Source organism: Pezoporus wallicus, unplaced genomic scaffold (assembly GCF_028554395.1).
Source record: "Pezoporus wallicus isolate ANWC-B61680 ecotype Strahan unplaced genomic scaffold, APGP_CSIRO_Pwel_v1 contig_6936, whole genome shotgun sequence".
Lineage (NCBI taxonomy): Eukaryota > Metazoa > Chordata > Aves > Psittaciformes > Psittacidae > Pezoporus > Pezoporus wallicus.
Window position 1 is genome coordinate 24073 of NW_026642285.1, and position 6817 is coordinate 30889.

The window sequence follows — 6817 nt, forward strand, 5'->3', positions numbered from 1 at the left end:
TCATTGCTGTCGGCCATTGCTTGTCACTATTTGGGGAATTGGTGAAGTTTTCCTGGGGCTTTTTTGAAAATACACAACCACCACTACTAGGAAACCACACTTACATTGGTCAGTTCCAGAGATTGACTGCAAAGAGAGACATGAGGTCAGTGAATGTCTTGTGTCCTCAGATTAGTCTTCTGAATCGTAAGCAACTGAAAGGGACCTCAGCAGCACACAGACAAGGCTGCCTATCCACCTTTCAGCAAGTGCTAAAGAAGACATGCTGGCATCACTGGATGAATAGTCAGGGTTGAATACTGTATATAGACACATTGCTCAAGGACAAACTAAGGCAGGAAATGAAATTTTTAACAGACCTGGTTGCCCCTGTAGGACCCATCTCCATTATGTTGGATGGTTTTGTCATTCAACTTAGCAGTTACAGTGCCATTTCCATAATGTAGGTGTGAAATATGCCGTCTCCATTCCATTGATTCCACTTTGCCAGAATACCCCAAGAGGCTGATGGCAACCACCAGATTTTGAAGGGTAGTATCCATAATCCGTAAGTCACTGAACCATTGCCCAGTAACTACAAGTGCATTATGAACTGTCAAAAAGTAGCCAGCAACGCATGTGACCACTCGCATATTATAGCTTATAAAACAGTGAATAAGATGTACAAGATGAAAATGAGGAACTTGAGTATTTCCAGTTCAGCTAGCTCTGTAAACTTATACCAATTATCCTAAATTTTCATTAACAGAGATCACATCGTTTATTAGCAGTGAGGCAAAATGAAGATAAATGGAGTGATCACCTGAAGAATTATTCCTTTTTAATTGCAGATGCATACAAGCACGCAAATAGCAACACAGATGTTCTTAGCTCATACTGGCATTGCAGTAACATAGAGATTTTCAACCTATGGTCCGAGTTCATTACCTGTAGGGGAACTGAAAAGCAATCATGAAACACAAGCCAGCATATATCCCCTTGCATTCATTCCTTCCACCACTGCATTTATCCTTGAAGCACCAAAACAAAGCTGTCCCTGTAAGATTGCATCCTGTTGAGTGTCGCAGGTATCTGTTCAAGGAGGATCAATAAACTGTACGCAAGTTGATGCTTACCCATACCTAAATTTCCATCAAGAAAAAAGTCATTGGGAAGGCACCACAGCCTGCTGGAAATGCTCCCCTGCCGTAATCAAAGCTGCAGAGAAGAAATGGTTGCATCTCTGAGGATTAAGCAACCATTTTACAGAGTGGAAGAAGAGAAGCTGGGGATGAAAGCTGGTGGGTAAGTGCTGGGAGAAGGCAATGAGAAGAAAAGGGAGGGCAGATGCTAGCAGAGGTCAGAAACAAATGGGCCATTATAATATATATGCAGTCCCAGAATTGACACGAGAGGCCTGTCTCTACAGCTGTGTCATTAAATCACTGGCAGTACATGTCATGCCTATTCCCGTTATAACAGGCATTTTTATCACAGCAAGGCTGGACAATATTAATTCTGGTATTTCCTGAAGACTGAACATTTGGCCTTAAAACCATAAACTTAAACAGGGGAACTTTAGGCTGGGTACAAGAAGGAAATTCTTTCCTGTTAGGGTGGTGAGGCACTGGAATAGGTTGCCCAGGGAGGTTGTGAATGCTCCATCCCTGGCAGTGTTCAAGGCCAGGTTGGACGAGGCCTTGGGTGATATGATTTAGCGTAAGGTGTCCCTGCCCATGGCAGGGGGTTGGAACTAGATGATCTTAAGGTCCTTTCCAACCCTAATGATTCTATGATTCTATAATACTCTGCTAATGTTCTTTGGGAAATAACATACAACTTTTTACCCTTAGTCTCAATATGTTACAAGAACCTCACACTTGCAATGAAATGCTGTGGTATATCTTACCTTTAAAGAAAAACAGATATACATAACCTCTGCTGAGAATCAAAGTTCTTTCTACTTTACTTACTAATCCTCGTTATTTTCTTTGCTTTCTAACCCCAAGTATATTTACTGGCCTCACAGATTCTGGAAGTTGGGCTGTTTCAGGCTACTTTTTGATGCTATCTAAACCATATAAAGCAGGAATTTTGTATGTTGCTTGCAATAACAAAAACACATTTATTGCAGTCTATATCTTGGAGAGCATAGTGGGACTATAACTTACAGCTTGACATCACAGGATAGCAATTCGGTGATGCCATGTTGCCCCGCAAGTGGCTAACCCATCAAGAGGACTTCCTTTCCCAGGTTCCATTGTGCCACAAAAAAAAGGTATATAAAAGATAATGCACATAACTCCTTCCTTACTCTCCAAGAGAGCAAATGCTTATTCTTTTCTGTTTTCTGGGGTTTCTTGCTTTTACAGTTATACATTTGTTTCCTTTTGTAATATAGTTTTCTACTTTGCCAAGATACCAGAGGGAGAGAATACATAAATAAAAAATTCCCTACTAATTAAAAATTTCAGTGTTCTGGAAGAATGGAGCATACTTTCTCACTAATGTTAAACTTTGTTATTTTAATACTGACAATTAGCATACATTTTCCTAGAATGACACCAACTGGTTGTGTTAACAGTAAGTTCCAAAGGACTGTTATGGTTTAACTCCAGTTAGCAATCAAGCCCTACACAGCTGCTCATTCACTCCCCCAAGGCAGGATGGGAAGAGAATCAGAAAAGTGAAAGTGAGAAAACTCCTGAGTTGAGATAAAGACAGTTTAATAGGTAAAGCAAGAGCTGCATGTGCAAGCAAAGCAAAACAAGGAATTCATTGACTACATCCCATGGGCAGGCAGGTGTTCAGCCATCTCCAGAAAAGCAGGGCTCCATCATGTGTAACTGTCACTTGGGAAGATAAATGCTATATCACTTCAAATGTCTCCATCTTTCTTCTTCCAACAGCTTTATATGCTGAGCATGACATGGGTCAGCTGTGGTCAGCTGTCCCAGCTGTGTCCCCTCCAAACTGCTTGTGCACCCCCAGCCCACTTGCTGGTGGGGTGCAGTGAGAGGAAGAAAAGGCCTTGACTCTGTGTAAGCCCTGCTCAGCAATAATGAAAAATCTCTGCATTATCAACTGTGTTTCTCCACATTATCATCTGTGTTTTCAGCACAAATCCTAAACATAGATCCACAGTAGCCACTATGAAGAAAATTAACTCTATCACAGCCAAAATCAAGGGGCAACCTAGAAGATACTTCTTATTTTCCATTAACTCTAGTTTCCATTTTAACCTGCACTTCTCCATCAGGGAATCCAGATAAGCTTATTCCTTCACGCAGGTTTTGCTTCATCTGTCTTCAAGAAATCCATTCTTCATGTACAAATCTTGACAATTTTATTTTAAATATAAAAGTAGAGGAAAAGTGCACAAGATGTATTGTAATCCAGAAGGATTTTGTAGCTTGGATATGGCCTGCTCATGTGTTAGATTTGTTACTTACTGCTGAACCATACACAGGAGAATGTAATCTGCCAGATGTTCTTATCAAATACAAACTTCAAAAGGAATACAATGCAAATTATGAAGATACTAATTGGTTTTGGACTGTATTGGTGAAGAATTTCACCACCTTCTCAGAAAAGAGCATTAATATAGATGAGAGACTCTGACAGAAGGGAGAACTATAGGAATACATAGCAAAAAGCAGTGGCCTAAGTGACACACATGCCCCTCTCTGCAAGCTCCCAAGCATGTGACTCCTGAGAGCCCCAAGCTAGGTCAGGTTTCAAACTGTCCCACATGAGATGTTCAACACCTCAGAATGAGAGCACACTGATGGGGACCTGCATTTAGGAGTCTGAAGGCAATACTGGAAAGGGAACTGCGTCTTCTTCCCCTCAAGCTCAAAGCAAGGCTATTGTCCCATGGTTGTCTCATATGGCTACATAGTCAAGCAGTAAGGACACACTTGTCAAGGCAGGACACACCATTTTCCTTTTGAATGCAGCAGTACTAATCTTTTGTTTACTGACCAGGTGACTGGAGCACTGTATCACTTGATCTGGGTACAAGATCCTCAAGTCTTACAAACTATTCTGCCTGAGAGAATCAGACTCAAATCATCCACTTGGCAGAGGAATTAATTCATGCTGCAAGAGGATGATGAGAAAATGTAGGGAAAGGCAATTCCCAGCCTTCCTTCTGAGGATTTTCTGCTTAAAAAATCAAATAAGATACAAAAAACTACTTAGGTGAGATGTGCGGATAATTGTGTGTGTTTTCATCTACCTGCAGAAGACATTTATGTATATAAGCATACACACCCCTATAGGTATTCAGGATCCTGGACAAAGATCAACTAGTCTAATGTGTTAATCTAATAATGCAAGCAAAAGCCTGTGAGATAGGAAATTTAGGCTTCCCTCTGAGGACAGTTCAAGTAGAATAAGAAACAAAGGCCCTAGGAAGTGTTTTTTAATATGATACCTGATTGCACAAGGTGTGCAAGTGTTATTAGTTCTAGTCATATGAGCAGTGTGTGAGTAGTTCCGCTAAAGATAATCATTATCTGTGCTAAATCAGGACCTGTGGCAATAATTAATGCATTATGATTTGAACTGAAAAGAACCTGAAGAAATGTTATCTTGAATTAATTATGATGTTTTGATAACATAACAATAACTTCAAAACTCTTTTTAAGAGCTTTGAAGAATCATATCATTACTAGATTGTATATACTATTGTTTTAAAACACTTTTTGCTAAAAGCTAAAAAAAAAATTAGCTTTTTTACATCCTGATATGAAGTGATGTGAAAATATTTTAAGTTCACTTACAAAGATTTTGTTGAAAAAAAAACCTGAAAAATCACTTTCAAATGTAAATGAAAGGGAAAAAAAAAAAAGGATGTTAAAAGTGAGGCAATGAAATAAGTTGATCAGGCTGTAAATACCCTGGTTGAGTGATGTCAACTCTTTCAGAGAATCTGTGATTGGAAAAGAATATGCCATTAGTTATCACTATTTTATTATTATGCTATTTTTAGTTAAATGTGGACTCCTTCCAGCAAATTGTGATGAGGTAAAAACTCCTGCCTTTACCTGATCTTGAAATCTGATGGTTTAGAATTTTGCTCCCTTACAAGCAAACTGTCCTACCATCAACACATGAAATTTTCATAGTACAAACATTCATGAACTTCCCACACACACAAATGGGACTCCTAGAAAAAAAACAACTAAAAACCTAAAACTGACTCAGAGGAAACATGGCAGCACTCACTGCATTCTGGTACAGACAATACAAAACAAAGTTTCTGTAAAAAGTGGAGTTAACAAAGCCTAATTTACTAAGGATTTATGGCTTTCCTAACCACAATAGCCACAGTTTTACTCCCCAGCCTCCATGATGACTCCAACCAGGCAGGATAGCAGGACTGGGGCCAGGGCTAAAGCTAGGGCAGAGTCTTGGACTCCCTGACATGTGCTCATTGCCTGCTGCAATGAAATTTCAAGCAGCTGAGTCCTGCCTGCCTTCCCCACAGCAGGGATCACAAAGCTGTATTTCATCGATTTTCACAGTGTAACAGAATGGGTTTTCAATCTTCTACCTCAGCTAAGTGTGACTGAAATTTGCCAATAAGCTGCAATGTTATGGGAGGTAACTAAGAGAAGGCAAGTGGCGACAAACATGAAAATGTGATGTTGTTTCCTTTTGAAATCTGGTTGGTTGCTTTATTTTCTTTGTGCATGAGGTTATATGAGTCACACTTTCTAAGTTTTCACAGTTCATGGAACTCCATTTCTCATTAGCTACCATGAATCTTTTCATCATCCTTACATTTTCTTGAGAAAAAAAAATCCAACAATTTATTATAGGTTACCTTTTAATAATGCTGTATCTCCATTTTTACCACCATTAGCTTTTCTTGTACATCCTCTTCAGGTGAGCCTGTAGACAGTCCAACGCTCAGTGGAGTGATTTAGCAGTACAGGATGAATGAAGAATAGGTTCTGTAAATATTACAACTGTTTCATAACATTTTATAACCAGACTGGATGTTCCAGATCACCATATATTTCAGTTGAGGTTCTGTGTCATTCGTTAATAGGTACCATTGGAGGAGAGAAATTTAAAAATCAATTTCTAAAAGCATAACGCTCCTGAGTCCAAGCTTTACTCTAGTCACATGATAAAACCTACCAAAGAGCTATGATAAAATCGATGTGGGTGAATATTCAGTTAGCAAATCCTGCAAGGCTATATAAAACCATAGGTTGTAAAAGGCATTTGCTTAGATGAAGTAACAGTGACTGGGAAGCATTTTGGTCTAGAATCTACCTTGGTAAAGCAGAGAGGCTATACCTCCATATGTAATCAATACTGAACAGAGCATCTCAGCAATCCTTCAAACTTAAATTATTGCCTGATTCTGAGTGAGAGTCTTTAAGCCTTAAACTAGAATCCTGAAGAAACACTTTGGAAAGGGTTTTGCAAATGTGGGCAATGAATTACAGAACTGGAAAATGATGAAATAATGAATCTTTGACCTGCTGTTCATTGTATGCTTTGGACTGAAAGTGGTTTGCTTACAAAAGAAATGCAGCTGACCTAAGCTTCCACTGCTTTACACTCAGTACAAAAGCTACAGTTATGGATAGATAGCACTAAGCATTAACTTTAACCATGCAGAAATACATTTCTAAGACAGAAGGCACTTGTTTATAGGTTAGATTTATCTTGGGTCAGTGCCTCTGTAATGGAAGGACACAACACATTGCTTTCTGCAGCCCATGGTAGGGAGTCTGTCCGTTGCACCTGGATAAACAAAGTTTTTTCTGACCTTTCCTATTTTATTAGCTCACATCTTCCCTTAATAAGAAAAGCT